Source organism: Bubalus bubalis, chromosome 1 (assembly GCF_019923935.1).
Source record: "Bubalus bubalis isolate 160015118507 breed Murrah chromosome 1, NDDB_SH_1, whole genome shotgun sequence".
NCBI lineage: Eukaryota > Metazoa > Chordata > Mammalia > Artiodactyla > Bovidae > Bubalus > Bubalus bubalis.
In genome coordinates, this window is record NC_059157.1 from 160,994,552 (window position 1) to 161,010,724 (window position 16,173).

At 37.1% G+C, this 16,173-nt stretch overlaps 1 pseudogene; it reads right to left on the bottom strand.

The window, feature by feature from the left end:
- Positions 1-15,290, bottom strand: part of LOC102394228 — a 28,410-nt pseudogene extending 13,120 nt beyond the window's left edge.
- Between the last annotated feature and the right edge of the window lie 883 nt (positions 15,291-16,173).

Below are 16,173 nucleotides of genomic sequence, written 5' to 3' on the forward strand. Positions count from 1 at the left end.
TCCAGAAAAACATCTATTTCTGCTTTATTGACTATGCCAAAGCCTTTGACTGTGTGGATCACTAGAAACTGTGGAAAATTCTGAAAGAGATGGGAATACCAGACCACCTGAGCTGCCTCTTAAGAAACCTATATGCAGGTCAGGAAGCAACAGTTAGAACTGGACATGGAACAACAGACAGGTTCCAAATAGGAAAAGGAGTACATCAAGGCTCTATATTGTCACCCTGCTTATTTAACTTCTATGCAGAGTACATCATGAGAAACGTTCGCCTGGAAGAAGCACAAGCTGGAATCAAGATTGCTGGGAGAAATATCAATAACCTCAGATATGCAGATGACACCACCCTTATGGCAGAAAATGAAGAGGAACTCAAAAGCCTCTTGATGAAAGTGAAAGTGGAGAGTGAAAAAGTTGACTTAAAGCTCAACATTCAGAACACGAAGATCATGGCATCCAGTCCCATCACTTCATGGGAATTAGATGGGAAAACAGTGGAAACAGTGTCAGACTTTATTTTTTGGGGCTCCAAAATCACTGCAGATGGTGACTGCTGCTGCTACTACGTCACTTCAGTCGTGTCCAACTCTGTGTGACCCCAGAGACGGCAGTCCACCAGGCTCCCCGATCCCTGGGATTCTCCAGGCAAGAACACTGGAGTGGGTTGCCATTTCCTTCTCCAATGCATGAAAGTGAAAAGTGAAAGTAAAGTCACCCAGCTGTGTCTGACTTTTAGTGATCCCATGGACTGCAGCCTACCAGGCTCCTTCGTCCATGGGATTTTCCAGGCGAGAGTACTGCAGCCATGAAATTAAAAGACACTTACTCCTTGGAAGAAAAGTTATGACCAACCTAGATAGCATATTGAAGAGCAGAGACATTACTTTGCCAACAAAGGTCCATCTAGTCAAGGCTATGGTTTTTCCAGTAGTCATGTATGGATGTGAGAGTTGGGCTGTGAAGAAAGCTGAGCACTGAAGAATTCATGCTTTTGAACTGTGGTGTTGGAGAAGACTCTTGAGAGTCCCTTGGACTATAAGGAGATCCAACCAATCCATTCTGAAGGAGATCAGCCCTGGGATTTCTTTGGAAGGAATGATGCTAAAGCTGAAACTCCAGTACTTTGGCCACCTCATGGAAAGAGCTGACTGATTGGAAAAGACTCTGATACTGGGAGGGATTGGGAGCAGGAGGAGTAGAGGACGACAGAGGATGAGATGGCTGGATGGCATCACTGACTCAATGGATGTGAGTCTGAGTGAACTCCGGGAGTTGGTGATGGACAGGGAGGCCTGGCGTGCTGCAAATCATGGGGTCACAAGAGTCGGAGACGACTGAGCAACTGAACTAACTATGAACTATAAGAATTGAAAAATGATACTTTTAAGAATAATGTTTGCTATTGCGGCTTTATGATTACTTCTTGAAATACTACCTAAAGAATCTAACTCTAGGATCATGTTGATTAATGCACATATTCATCTCAATAGAATGTGAATCATTTCCTTCAGTGATCCTTTCACTTGTCCCTGGTCAGCTTTCCTGTCCATTTGCCAAAGTTTTCAATGGGCTAGTCTAATGAGCTTTGTGTAGCTGCCTATTATGTGATTTTGGCTCTATGTGATTACAGGCTGGTAATGAAAATTTGAAGAGATATGTTTTCATATCATATGTTATATTAAGAGATATGTTAAGGAACTCAAATCTATGGGGTATAGGGGCAACAATAAAAACAAGCAAAAAGATAGCTGCTTTAATTGAGGTGGGTAGAAATATATGCTAAGATATAGGAGGGAAGTCTCTCATTAATCTTTCCACTAGTTCTGAGAAGAATTTAGAAAGGATTTGAGTAGACAGACCATGGGGTTGCTAAGAGTCAGACATGACTGAGCGACTTCACTTTCACTCTTCACTTTCATGCTTTGGAGAAGGAAATGGCAACCCACTCCAGTATTCTTGCCTGGAGAATCCCAGGGACAGGGGAGCCTGTTGGGCTGCCGTCTATGGGGTTGCAGAGTCGGACACGACTGATGTGACTTAGCAGCAGCAGCAGCAGCAGACTAGAGACTGCAAGTTTGTATAAATGTTTTCTATGAGAAGTCTGTATATATAGGTGTGTGAGTATGTGTGCGTGTTTTGAGAATTGGCACTCATGCAGGTACGAATTTAGCAAAATAGTTTAAGGATCAAAGCTTTGAGCAGTTGGGGCCATTTGAAAGACAAACCCACCATAGTAAAAAAAAAAATGTTTAAAAACATAACTTTATCAGTAGTGATAAACAATATCACCTATTCATGGTAATCATTAATTAGCACTCCCTCAATTACTTTTTATGCTCCCTCTGCCAGCAGGCAACTTCTCCACTGAGTCTTCCTTTTCTTCCCTCTCATAGCAAGATGTGATCCTCCTTCTGTTTGCTGGCAAAACTTTGCCCTTGTATCTCTTTCAGTATTCACCCATCGTAACTGAGTTAACATCCTACCATTCTACAGTTCCTGGCCTCATAGAATCCATGAAATTGTCCATGAGGCTTCCTTTTAACATTTCAAGATTCCTTCAGCATTTGGTACTAAAACACCCTCATTCCTTATATTTTCTTCTCTCTACTTTTCTCTTCTATTTCTAACCATTCTTTGTCCCATGGAATGACTGTCATCTTTTCCTTCACCATTGAAAAATGGTTTCATGCCAACACTCACACAACCTCGAACATTGGCAATCAGAATCCACTTCTGACCTAGAGAGCTGAGGCCCTGCTCTGGGCCCTGCATTTTGAAGAACTGTTCGGATTTTTCTGGTTGCCTGCTTCACAATAAGGTATAGACCCAACAGAGAAAAGTGGCATGTCTTACCCTTGCAAACTATACTCTCATACCCTGGACCTTGGGTCTTGAACAGAGTCTTTTTACTTTTAATCCACAATCCTATCTATGGTGATATCCTACACGAAAAATGGTACTAAATGTCAACTTTCAACATACAGAGTCATCTATTTTTCTGGTGTACATCTTGATATGGGGAAGGGATAGAAATTCTCTTGGAAATAAAGAAAAAAGAAAACACAACCTATCACTTAGTCCTATGCTCTTAAGCAGTAGATGATTTCAAGAAAGTAGACTACACCTTAACATTTAATTTAACTAACTGGGAATTTTTTCTACCTGTATATGAACCCCTATGGATACTTGGAAAATAATCATTTTAGTCTTGAAGAATAAATCAGAAGTTTCCAGCAGTATGTTAATGAGTTCAAAAGACAAAAAGGTTTTTTTATTTCCTCAGTTCAGTTCAGTCACTCAGTTGTGTCTGATTCTTTGCGATCCCATGGAGTGTAGCACACCAGTCTTCCCTGTCCATCACCAACTCCTGGAGCTTACTCAAACTTATGTCCATCGAGTTGGTGATGCCATAAAACCATCTCATCCTCTATCATCCCTTTTTCCTCCTGCCTTAAATCTTTCTAAGCATCAGGGTCTTTTCTTATGAGTCAGTTCTTCACATCAGGTGGCCAAAGAATTGGAGTTTCAGCTTTAGCATCAGTCTTTCCAATGAATATTCAGGATTGATTTCCTTTAGGATTGACTGGTTTGATCTCCTTGTAGTCCAAGAGACTCCCAAGTGTCGTCTCAAACACCACAGTTCAAAAGCATCAATTCTTTGGTGCTCAGCCTTCTTTATAGTCCAACTCTCATATCCATACATGACTACTGGAAAAACCATAGCTTTGACTAGATAGACCTTTGTTGGCAAAGCAATGTCTCTATTTTTTAATGTGCTGTCTAGGTTTGTCATAACTTTTCTCCCAAGGAGCAAAGGTCTTTTACTTTCATGGCTGCAGTCACCATCTGTAGTGATTTTGGAACCCCCCAAAAATAAAGTCTGTCAGTGTTTCCATTGTTTCCCCATCTATTTGCCATGAAGTGATGGGCCTGGATACCACGATCTTAGTTTTCTGAATGTTGAGTTATATATATCCAAGATGGAGGAGTAGAAGAACATGCACTCAACTTCTCCTGCAAGAACTCCAAAATTAACAACTTGCTGCTGAACAACTGTCGACAGGAGAATGTTGGATCCCACCAAAAATAGATATCCCATGTCTGAGGGCAAAGGAAAAGTCCCAACAAGACAGTAGGAGGAGTGAAATTGGATTTAGAATCAAACTCCATACTCCTCAGAGATGCTTGGAGGGCTCAAATAAAACCTCATGCACATCAGGAGAACCCAGAGAGACTGAGTCAGACCTGCCTTTGAGTGTTTGTGTGTCTTCTGCAGAGGTATGGGTCAACAGTGGCCTTCCGCAGGGCAGGGGCTCTGGGTGCAGCAGACCTGGATATGGCATAAGACCTCTTGGAGGAGGTCACTATTACCCCACCATAGAGCCATCAGATCTTACACAGGACTGGGGAAACAGACTCTTGGAGGACACAAACAAAACTTTGTGCCCATCAGGACCCAGGAGAAAGGATCAGTGACCCCACAAGAGACTGACCCAGACTTGTCCATGAGTGTCCAGGAGTCTCTGGTGGGGGTGTGGGTTGGTGGTGGCCTGCTGCAGGGCTGGGGGCACTAAGTGTGCAATACATGTACAAGACCTTTTGAAGGAGGTTGCCATTATATTCATCACCTCCATGATAGTCTGGCCTCAGTCAAACAACAGGGAGGGAACACAGCCCTGCCCATCAACAGAAAATTGGATTAAAGATTTTATTTCCTAAGTAGCTTAATCTCCATTCTGTAAAACTTGTAAGTTCTGTCAGTGAGTGATAGGATCAGAAGCTGTCATAATTTTTGTAACAAAAGTGTTTTAAATTCCATATGTTAATAAACTTTTATTTTGACTGAGATTTCAAGAACTCCATTAATTCACATTGCTTGAATGAAATGAACTTCACAAACAGGAACATGATATTTAATTTTTAGATCATAATATGATAGTAATCATATACATTATATGAAGTGAATCTTTCAACATATCATCCTTACCATTGCTACCCAAACACCAGCCACCACCATGAACATAAAACAAGCCTCTTCTTAATGGTTTTGTCTCCATTGGGGCACATATATGCAGACAGGAATGTTGTTAAATGTTGTATCTCTCACAGTTATATTTTTATCTGATGTTGGTGAAACACATTGAATACTTGAAAAGAATAGGATGGCTTCCATGAAGTGGCTTAGTCCCAACGTTTCAGCAAACAAGGCCTAAAATGAAACACATTCACATACATGTGTATTCTTAATGTAAAGAGCTTTTGAGCCAAGAATTGCACATTAATCTTCAACATGATCATAAGTGTTAGTTATGCAGTCTCAGAAAAATCAGCCATGATACCACCAGAAGATATATGAACCCAAATGCTTTTTTACCATATGATGAATGAGCATGAGTGACATCAATCCTTCTTATACATTTACCCGATAGTAATATTAATGTGAAATATATAATTCTGTATTAAATACTATCAATATCCTGCAGACCCAGGCAAACTCTTCTTTCTCAAAAAAAAAAAAGAAAGAAAGAAAGAAAAGAAAAGAAAAATCAGAGTCAGATGGAAAACTTGTTATAAAAGGACATCCGAATTATGACCAACCTAGATAGCATATTCAAAAGCAGAGACATTACTTTGCCAATTAAGGTCCATCTAGTCAAGGCTATGGTTTTTCCTGTGGTCATGTATGGATGTGAGAATTGGACTGTGAAGAAGGCTGAGCGCCGAAGAATTGATGCTTTGAACTGTGGTGTTGGAAAAGACTCTTGAGAGTCCCTTAGACTGCAAGGAGATCCAACCAGTCCATTCTGAAGGAGATCAGCCCTGGGATTTCTTTGGAAGGACTGATGCTAAAGCTGAAACTCCAGTACTCTGGCCACCTCATGCGAAGAGTTGACTCATTGGAAAAGACTCTGATGCTGGGAGGGATTGGGGGCAGGAGGAGAAGGGGACGACAGAGGATGAGATGGCTGGATGGCATCACTGACTCGATGGACCTGAGTTTGAGTGAAGTCCAGGAGTTGGTGATGGACAGGGAGGCCTGGCATGCTGCAATTCATGGGGTCGCAAAGAGTCGGACACCACTGAGTGACTGAACTGAACTGAACTGAACATAAAATATGTATAATTCTTTGAAATAGTTGTGAAGATGCTGGGGAAGGAAAAGGTTTTTGACTTATATTTGAACAGAAACTTTAATGGGAAAGTAAAGTTTGGATAATCAACTGAACAGAAAGCCTTTCAGTCAGATAAAATTAGCTTAACCTAGAGAAAAACAAAATTGTGGTGTTAGAGAAATACAGGTCATTTGCTATTCTTATACTTCCAGACTTCATGAGGTTAAGTAAGAGGAAAAAATCCTTAAGAAGTATTGTACAAAATATATACACACTTATTAAAAGCAAAACAAAACCCAAGAAGCTATGATACATATATTAAGAATTTATTTTAAAAAAAGTTATGAAGTATTTGAAAATACAACCACAATGTGAATAATGATACTTGCATTATTTTAATTATGAAAATACTATTCTTTAGAATGGGCTTCCCTGGTGTCTCAGATGGTAGAAAATCTGCCTGTAATGTGGGAAATCTGACTTAAACCCCAGGGTCAGTAAGATCCCCTGGAGAAGGGAATGGCTACCACTCCAGTATTCTTGACTGGAGATATATAACAGACTCATAAAAATAAGAAACAGACTAACACTTCAATACACAAAAAACTTCAGTACCTGTTTCATCAAAGGTATAGAATGATTGGGGTTCTAAGGAACAAAAATATTCATTTTCAAATATATAATTTAAAAGAAATGGCACACACAAAACAATGGTGAAATAAGCATTGTTTTAACCTTCCTTCATTTCTCCTCATTTTATAAAAATGATGGTAAAAAATAAATCTTAATATTAATACAATTATGCTAAGGAAGCAAAATACAATTTGCCCTCCATAGTTTAGGGATTTGATCTGTGGTTGGTTGAATCCATGGATTTAAAATTCACCGATAGGACAATTGACTGTGTTCATTGTTCTGTACTGTTTTATATAAGGGGCCTGAAAATCCACAGATTTGTTATCTGATTTGTTACCAATCTCCTTCCAGCTCTGATAATGAGGGACAACTGTATTATCATCTATACCTCTTAAAAAGGTGATTCTTTATATACCTCTTATAGATGATTCTTGATTATTATCAAGAATCAGAATAACAAAAGACCTAGTTCTCCAGGAAGACACAGCAATCCTAAAATGTGTCTGCATTCAGTAACAGAGCTTCATAACATAGGGAGTAAGAATTGAAAAAAACTGAAAGGAAAAACAGAAATATCTGAAATTACTAGTTGGCAATTGACACTCCTATCTCATTAATTGATAGAGCAAGTAAATAGGAAAATAGTATATAGAAAATTTGAAAAACGCTATGAACCCAACAGAACTAATTGACATATTGAAGATATTCCACCCAGTGACAACAGAATACACATTCTTTCCAATTGCATGCAGAACTTTCACAAAGATGTTGTTGTTGTTGTTCAGCTATTAAGTCATGTCTTTGTGTTCCATGGAATGCAGCACTCCAGGCTTCCCTGTCCATTATCTCCAAGAGTTTGCCCATGTTCATATCCTTTGAGTCAGTGATGCTATCCAATCATCTCATTATCTGCCACCCTCCTCTCCTTTTGTCTTCAATCTTTCCCATATCAGGGTCTTCTCCAATGATTCAGCTCTTCACATCAGGTGGCCAAAATGTTGCAGCTTCAACTTCAGCATCAGTCCTTCCAATGAATATTCAGAACTGATTTCCTTTAGGATGGACTGCTTTGATATCCTGGCAGTCTGAAGAGTCTTCTCCAGCACCACAGTTCAAAAACATGAATTCTTTGGTGCCCAGCCTTCTTTATGGTGCAACCATAGCTTTGACTATACAGACCTTTGTTGGCAAAGTGATGTCTTTGCTTTTTAATACTCTGTCTTGGTTTGTCATAGCTTTCCTTACAAGAGCAAGTGTCTTCTAATTTCATGGCTGTAGTCACCATCTGCAGTGATTTTGGAGCCTAAGAAAATAAAATCTGTCACTGCTTCTACTTTATCCCCATCTATTTGCCAAGAAGTGATGGGTCCAGATTGCCATGATCTTAGTTTTTTGAATGTTGAATTTTAAGCCAGTTTTTTCACTCTCTGCTTCCACCTTCATCAAGAGGCTCTTTAGTTCCTCTTCACTTTCTGCCATTAGAGTAGTATCATCTGCACTTCTGAGATTGTAGATATTTATCCTGGAAATATTGAGTCCAGCTTCTGATACATCCTGCCTGGCATTTTGCATGATATACTCTGCATGTACTTTAGGTAAGCAGGGTGACAATATACAGCCTGTCACACTCCTTTCCCAATTTTGAATCAATTTTTCCACGTAAGGTTCTAACTGTTGTTTCTTGATCTGCATACAGGTTTCTCAGGAGACAAGTAAGATGGTCTGGTATTCCTATCTCTTTAAGAATTTTCCACAGTTGGTGGGATCTACACAGTCAAAGGTGAAAAGCAGACATATATGTACCATATGACATATTTTGGGAAAAAATCAACAAGTTAAAAAGGATTAAAGTAATACAGAGTATGTTGTCTGTCCATTGTATAATTAAAATAAAAATCTGAAACAATGATTTATGAGAAATCCCCATATATTTGGAAATTAAACAACATACTCCTAAATAATTCATAAGTCAAGGAAGAGATACCTCTGCTGCTGCAGCTGCTGCTAAGTCGCTTCAGTCGTGTCTGACTCTTTGTGACTCCATAGACAGCAGCCCACCAGGCTCCGCCGTCCCTGGGATCCTCCAGGCAAGAACACTGGAGTGGGTTGCCATTTCCTTCTCCAAGAGACACCTCTAGACAAATTGAAAAAAAAAATTTTTGAAGCAATTGAAAATGAAATTATTCCATATCAAAATTTATAGCGTACAGGTGAAACATTGACTGAAGGAAAATTCATAGCTTTAAATGCATATATTAGAAGAGAAGAAAGGTGTAAGGGAAGTGAGCTAAGCTTCCTCCACTAAGAATTTACTGTTAGATTATCAAATTAAACCATAAGTATGGAGAAAGGACGTAGGGCAAACAAAACCCCAGAAATCAATAAAGTCAAAATAGATAAATAAAACCAAAGATTTATTCCTTGAAAAGAAACTATAAAATTGATCAGCCTCAGATCAGACTAGTCAGAAACAAAAGAGAAGATGCTGCTTACCAATATCAGAAATAAGTGAAAGGACATCATTTTAGATGCTTGGACTCATAGGCAGCAATCAGTCTGTGCTCAGATCAGTTGGCCTGGCCACTCAGTGAGTGTGCAGTGTAAGGCATAGTGAGACTAGTGCTTGGAAAAGTATAAGACATTGAAGAAAGAAATTGAAGAAGAAACAAAAATATGGAAAGATATACAATGATTATGAATGAGAAGAATCAGTATTGCTAAAATGACCGTACTCCCCAAAGCAATCTATAGAGTCAATGCAATCTCTATCAAAATACCAATGACATTTTTCACAGACTAGAAAAAAGAATTCTAAAATATGTATGAAAACACAAAAGACTCCAAAAGCCAAAACAATCTTGAGAAAAAAGAACAATGCTGGCTGTAACATGCTCTCTGATTTCAAACTATTCTACAAAGCTACAGTAATCAAACAGTATATGAGAATAAAATAGACCCATACATCAATGTAATAGAATTGAGAGCCCAAAAATAAACCCACACTTATATGGGTAATTAATCTATGTCAAAGGAGGCAAAAATATATAATGGGGAAAAGATGGACTCTTCAATAAATGCTATTGGAAAAACTGGACAGCTACATGCTAAGAATCAAACTAGACTACTTTCTCACGACATATAAAAAGAAATTTAAAATATTTTAAAGACTTAATGTAATATCTGAAACCATAAAATTCTTAAAAATTAGGCAATATGTTCTTTGATATCAATATTAGTAATTCTTTTTGAATATGTCTCTGAGGCAAGGGAGACAGAAGAAAAAATAAACAAATAGGGCTATATCAAATTAAAAAGCTTTTGCATGGTGAGGAAAACTATCAATAAAATGAAAAGGCTGTCTACTGAATGGAAGAAGACATTTGCAAATTATATAACTGATAAAAGGTTAATATCCAAAATATACAAAGATCATTAAAAATTAATCATGACCTTGCATTTGCCAAAAGCAGCTGACTTCACTTTTAATGATATGAACTGAAAATGAATTTGACTAAGTACATATTTTGTTGACCTGATGAATAAATTAATAGAAAAGAAAGCCAGAAAAATCTTGTGATCAATCAAAAACATAACATTAATAAATTATTATTTTTCATTATAACACACAAGTTATATCAAACTATAGTTTTACAATTTGTAACTTTTGCTATTCATGTATTCACTATTACCCATATTTTATTAGTAATAAAATGTTTTTAAAAGAAATGTTTTATGTTTTAATGCCTTTGTGCTTTTCTAACTTTTGAACAAGGGTTCTTGCCTTTTTATTTTGAATCAGGCTCTACAAATAATGTAGTCAGCTCCTCTTGATGTACACTTGATATGAATATTATGGATGAATATAGATGCACAGAGGAGGGATGGACTACTCTTTTGCTTCCATAATGTAGTATTTATGTCAGCCATTGTCATGTACACTAAATGCACCTATTAAAACTGCAACAAAGCTGGTAGTTACAAAGGTGAAGGTATTTGATATTTGCTTAGCCTGATGCAAGCACTCCCAGACTTGTCACACAATAGCAGCATTATGACTCAGCTTAAGGGACTAACTGTTGGAAAATTTATTTCCTGAGCTTCTTAGGCAGAATCTAAGAGAAACACAAAATAAAATTATACTAAGATACAACTTATCATTATGTTGATAAAACAAAATTGAGAAAAATTACAACATACTTTGTTGAGAAACTGACAGAGCATGGATATTCTCATGTCTTGTTGGTTGGTGTGGAAAATATAAACAGGGCAATTTTGCAATAATTAGCAAAATTCCAAAATGCTCGACAATCCCACTTCATGGATTTATCATGGACAAAACTCAGCCTCTGAATGTTTTTCATGTATTATCATTTTATTATTCATAATAACAAAATCCCCAAAAGATAAAAAGCTTGAACTTCAATTGGCCTGATTAAATGAACTATGGTTTATATTCATACTAAATCCTTTGCAGTATGTAAGTGAATGAGGGGGCTTTATATGTGAAGCTGTGGAAACATCTACAGGATATATACCAAAATGAAAAATGTAAAAAACACAATAGAATACTTGCTATGCTTTTTCTCATGTAAAAATGAAAAGAGGATAAGAATATATGCTTTTTATTACTGTATTATAGGTATTATTTGTATAAAGAAGCCCCAGGATGAATCACAAGAGGCTAATAAACTGGTTTTCTTCAGAGGCCTGGGCTGAGAATAGAATGGATGAAGACAGGAATAGGAGCAGGAATTCTCCATGTTTACTTTTTTCATATTGATTTGATTTTTGAACTATATGGATGCGTGTGTGCCTGTTCAGTCATGTCAGTCTTGTCTGACTCTTTGCAACCCTATGGACTGCAGCCTGACAGGCTTCTCTGTCCATGGGATTCTCCAGGCAAGAACACTGGAATGGGTTGCCATGCCCTCCTCTGGGGATCTTCCCAACCCAGGGAGGGAACCCACATTTCCAGCGTCTTCTATATTGCAGGCAGATTCTTTACTGCTGATCCACTGGGGATGCCCATATGGATGCATTACTATTCAAAAAATAAAATTTGTTTAAAAAAATTCTTTTTACTGGAGTGGACTACATAAAACAGTAGTGAACTCTCCATTCCTGGAAATATGCATGTGGAGTTTAGAGATTTCTAACGGTTGGACCTCTAGCAGCCTCCAGTCTCTACCACCAAACAGTCTTTGTTGATTACTCTTTTTAGTATATAGTGAAAGAAGGAGACAGGGACAGAATGAGAAGGCTAAGTTTTTAGGGAGAGTGTTAGAGGAATAAACTAGATTAGGTTCCCAATGAAGTAGTCATAATAGAAACAAAAGATCCAGTGGCAATAATCCATTGCCACTAACTACACATCTCATGCTTTTTATTAGGCATTTGCAGTCAGAACCATTAACCATTACCATTAGAACCTATTAACACGCCTACTGTATACACTGTACTCCGAGTCCATTATTAGTGTTTAAGTGTCACAGTTAACTAGAAGATCTCAAGCACCTGATTTCTGAGTTTTGAAGGGAATTTAAAAATCACGCAAAAGTAAAAGTAGAGAAAGTAAAACACGATTGTCACACCAACACACACATGCATGCACACAAATGATCACATTTTTACTCTACTGCTAGCAGAATAGATCACTTTAAAATTACAACCTGAGTGTCTCCTTGGTCATCGTGTTAGCAGTCTGCTCTGAGATCGTTCAGAGGTATAGCATTTCACAACATCAGCAGAATTTGACAATAGGAAGCTAAGGCTATGTAGAACTTGCAGAAACAAAACAAACAAATTGGGAACTTAGAAAATTTGCCTTTTTTGATTAGCACATGTTTTCACTTACCAAATATCTTGATGTTTGTAAAGAAGTATCTAACAGCATTATTTTCCATGGTTCTTCAACATTGTCTGGGAGGGGTTTATAAATATAAGCTGCTAGGAAGATTCCCAATATCAGAAAGCCTAAGGATGTTTTCCCCATATTGTAACTGTTCCTTTCCTAGGCAAGACAGTATGATACCTCATTTAAATGCCTGAAATGGTCTTGGGGAAAACCCTGCCCAAAATTATTACATAACTTCTGAGTCAAGGAGATTTCTCACTAGCACAATAAGTTGCCACAGGGCAGTTTTTGGTGTTTGTATAAAAAAAAAAAATGCATTCTCATAAAGGCCAGGTCAAATCTTCCAGCTTTAGCACAGGAGAAAAATATTTGTGGAACTCCAAGATAGAAAAGAATATTCCTTCTCAAAGATTCTGGAAAATAGAATCACATTCCCCCCCTGAGAGTAGTAAGTGAAGGAATCCATTAAAAAGTTTTGATATATCTTTACTATATCTTTAATAAAAGCCAAGTAATTATATGCAAATAGAGTACCATAAGAGATATGTAGTGATTGGAATAGTTTTCGAGAGAATGATGGAAAACTTTGCTGTACCCAAGCCCCAGCTGTTTGATAAACAAGAGAAAGGTAAAGGACTGTGTAAAATAAAAAGCACTGATGTAGACTTTGTAAGTCCCATTTTTAAAGTTCATTTCTGGGTTTAATATATAACTTGCTATTTCAAATTCTATATTGGTTAATATATAACCTTGACTTATAGGTTGTTAAATAACTCCACTATAAAATATTGGAAGTGAAGACGTCTTACATGGGTCCTTAAGCTAACTCTGCTGACTTTAAGGTAAAATGAGTGTTTTCTTTGTCATGATTCTACTTTCTAGAGAACAAGAAAAAGAATTTGGATAACTACTTTTTCTATGTTTTCAAAGGAATTCCTGCATAGAGGTTGGTTGGTATAAAAGGAAAAATTTTAGCGCACAGATCTACTTGCCCAGGAGAGAGAGAATCAAAACTTAATGCTATATTTTCACAAGAACACTTCTGACACTCATTTTCTTAACAAACTATGAACTTTAAATACCCCTGACCTGAATCTAACTGGAGAGTCTTTCATGACTAATGATTAAGGGCATTTGTATACAGACCTATGGACCCAGAAGTACTGCATGGACACTACCTTTCAGTTCTTAATGACCACAGCCAATGTGGCAGATGCCCTTTCACTTTTCAGTTCTCAAAAAGTCTGCTTTTCCTCCTTCAAAAATGACTCAGTGAATTTCTTGTCTGGTATGCAGTCCTTGCCTGGCAATTAGCTTAGCATTAAAACAAAAACATATAAACTTTTCATATAGTCTGCTTTATTATTTGACAGTAGGGAGAAGGTAAAGACAGGATTAAATAACAGGTTAAGACTCAGGGGGAAACGTTTAAAGATTACCTATCACTCTTCTCTCTGTGTCTCTCTCATTTTGATTTGTTCAACTATCTCTTTTCTTAAAATATATACTTTAATTTGAAAAGCATTCAGGTGAAATTAGTAATAAGTCAAGTAATAGATATAAGTAATAGAAATTGTGGGGAATAATTTTCTTAACCAAAGGCAAATCTTTCTCAGGTTAAAATAGATATGTAGAAATTAAACTTCACCCTTAAGATGCTATCTTTTTTTTTTTTTAATTTTATTTTATTTTTAAACTTTACATAACAAAAGTTCTTGAGGAATCTTCATACCATTTTTCAGAGTGGCAGTACCAGTTTACATTCCTTCCAGCATTGGAAGACTCTGCCCTCCCAATCCATGGAGTCCGGCTTTGAACCCTGCTCAGGGAGCTAGATGCCCCATGCAACAATGAAGATGAAAGAGCCCATGGCCCCCAACTACGACTGGTGCAGCCAAATAAATATATAAACACTTTTTTTTTTTAAGTACATTAGGAACGTGCTTCAGACACTGTTATCAATGTTCTATTGGGAGGTCCTGTGTCTCTGCTATATGATTGATCTATTGTTTAAAGTGTTATCAGTTTCCTGGCCCTATCACTATTCTTTGTTGGTACATGTTTACATTTTCTTAATCATCAGCATTCTAAAAATTGGAGTATAATTGCTTTTACAACGTTGTCTTAGTTTCTGTTGTATGATGAAGTAAATCAGCTATATTTACACATATATCCCCTCCCTCTTGAGTCTTCCTCCCCTCCCCCATATCCAAACACTCTGTGTCATCACAGAGTACCACGCTGAGCTCCCTGTGTTAAACAGCAACTTTCCACTAGCTATCTCCTTTTATACATCAACCCTACTCTCTCAATTCGTCCCACTCTCCCCTTTCCCACCATGTCCACATGTCCATACCCTATGTGTACATCTCTATTCCAGCACTGCAAACAGAATTTCTCAAAAACCTCTATCAAAACAAATATGCTTGGCAATAGATTGAATGGAAGGTGACAGTGTCTGTCTTGTGGTAGGGACACACACATGAAAGCGCTTTGTGTGGTATTCTTTGTTGTGCATTTCTACCCCACCCGACAGAACTTTTATTGATGTTTTCTGTTTTTCTTCAGCAAAGAGCAAAGGCATCATGATGGAAAGTTGACAAAAATGAGGAGTTTAATTTACATAGTCATTCACTGACTGTCATGTACCCTGACGCTTAAGAAGCACAATTAAGAGTCTCTACTTGTAATAAAAATCTGTTCTTTAAAAAATGAAGAAAGAAAAAAGTAATAAATATAAAGAATTGTATGACTTTGTGGAATTCATCTCTGGAGTACAAAAATTGATTGACCTTGTAGATTAAACAACCAGATAAACTGAATACAGAGAAAATAGCATGTAATTATTTCAATTTATGTAGCAACTAAATTAGACAAATTCAACAATTATTTTCTTGTCCAAAATTCAACAAGCAAACTTGAAGGAGAAGAGAATAAACACATTTGGTAAAAAGCAACCCTAAAATGTAGACCTAATATCAAGCTGTTAGATAATACACTTAATATCAAATAATTAAAATCTGAACACTGGAAAAAACACAAGAGTATCCATTCTTGCCCCTCTTTCTTTCCCTAACACTACTGGAGATCCTAGACAGAGCAATATGACAAGAAAGAGACATAAAAGGCATGAAGGCTGTTAATTAATAATTATTGATAAAACCCTTATTCACAGTTGAAACAATTATCTACACAGAAAATCATAAATCATTCAGTGTAGAGCTTTCTGAACTACTAAGTGAATTAAGCAAGGGCTTAGGATACAAGGTCAATATATAAAAGCAACTGGCTTCTATATCCCTGATGTCAACAACTAGAAAATAAAAATTACAAGAAAATATTGTACTTTTGAACAGGTTTAAATATGAAAAAAGTCAGGTATAAATTTAAGAAAATAACATAATAATACATGAATTATTTCTGGACTTCTGTTCTTGTCTAATTCACATCCATTCACTTATTCAGCAGTGTTTTTGCTTGTTTTATTTTGAATACACTAACTCAGTTAAGGAAATATTTTTTAGTATGCTGAACGTGAACACTGGACTGTCTTTATTTGTAAAGTTTTCC